Genomic DNA, 1,475 nt, shown 5'->3' on the forward strand with positions numbered 1-1,475 from the left:
TTTTTTAAGACTAGCCAAATGTGTTTAGGGTGTGTTTTTTTTTCCAAGGTCATAATTTAGCGACAGCTTGTTTAGGGGCCAAATGTGTAAATAAAGCCCACCAAAAAAACGTTTATGGGGTTATTTTGCACACAGTGAAAAACTCGTTTAGCTGGTGTTTAGAAATTCCATGGTCACGCGTGTGCCCCCCCCCCCGGATTTTACCCCACTTTTTTAGAGTTCATGAGGCAATGAAAAGGCCGTAATTCAAAGGTCAGAACGTCTGTATGTCATTGAATATTGGATAGGATTAATGAGCAGAAAATAGGGGGAAATAAAAGATTTCTTAAATATGATAAATTTCGATATTTTACATTTTTTGTCAGTTTTGGTTTGATGAATGTCATCAGCAACTAGCTTTGCTTCCACCCCTCCCTCAAAGTCGAATACACACCAGAAAACTTTTGATTGGAATCATAAGAGAAAAATCAAACAAAATTAAAAAATGGATGTAAAATAAGAAAGTTGAATCAATCCTGGAAATGGCTCCCGTCAGGTAGGCCCTTATTAAAAATTTTCAATAACTTGCAATTACATTGATTGTTTAGTTAGAGATATGCATCCTGTTTAAGATTTCAAATAAGGTGCATGCTTTGACTGAAAAATGCTAAATGCACCGGGTTTTTTTAAGGTCTAAATTGCCGAAAATTCAGTTCGCGCTTCGCGCTCGCACAAATGGTGGCATCAATATCCACATCGTAATTTCCCTACATACTAACAGTGCTTAACATGTTCCTTTTGAATCAATTTATAAATGTTTTTCCGCTTCCACTTCACGCTCGCCTTATGAAACACAGCTTGTTCTTGATTTCAAAGCGTGCTAGTGTCCAGTTTTCCGATCGGAAAATGTCCAGATATATGTAAGTTTTTTTTTCAAAGTTCATTTTAAAAGACTGCTTACACTGACATGTTCATGCTTAAAAAAATGATTGAGATTTCAAGTTTTAAGGTCAGAATATAAACATTTTCAAGCAAACAATCATAAAAGGTCCCTTTTCAAGTCAGTATACATAGCCCCCCCGCCCCACCGTGTATGGAAAATCCTTGCTACCCAAGTGTTTAAAAATCTACATTTTAATGTTTCTATTTCCTTTTGCACTGTTTTTATGTCTTTCTGTATAATTAGAGAGTTTATAAACGTGATCTATGTAGTTAATCTAACGTAGATGTGAAAGGAATGTTTATTGTACAAATAATGTGGGCAAAACAAATTTCCGCACTATGGACAATAAAACGAGATTGAATTGAATATACTGCAACGCTCCCATATAACCTGCAACAACCATTGGCAATCAATGAATATTTCTAATCAGTCTTTATCTTAATCACTCATGGACTAATCTATGCCTCTTTAGGCATGTTAGAATAAATCAGTAATGGAAATAAAACGGTCTTAGTGACTTGTGCTCTTTGTCCCCGTAAACGTCTTTGCACTC

Source organism: Lytechinus variegatus, chromosome 1, assembly GCF_018143015.1.
Source record: "Lytechinus variegatus isolate NC3 chromosome 1, Lvar_3.0, whole genome shotgun sequence".
Taxonomy (NCBI): domain Eukaryota; kingdom Metazoa; phylum Echinodermata; class Echinoidea; order Temnopleuroida; family Toxopneustidae; genus Lytechinus; species Lytechinus variegatus.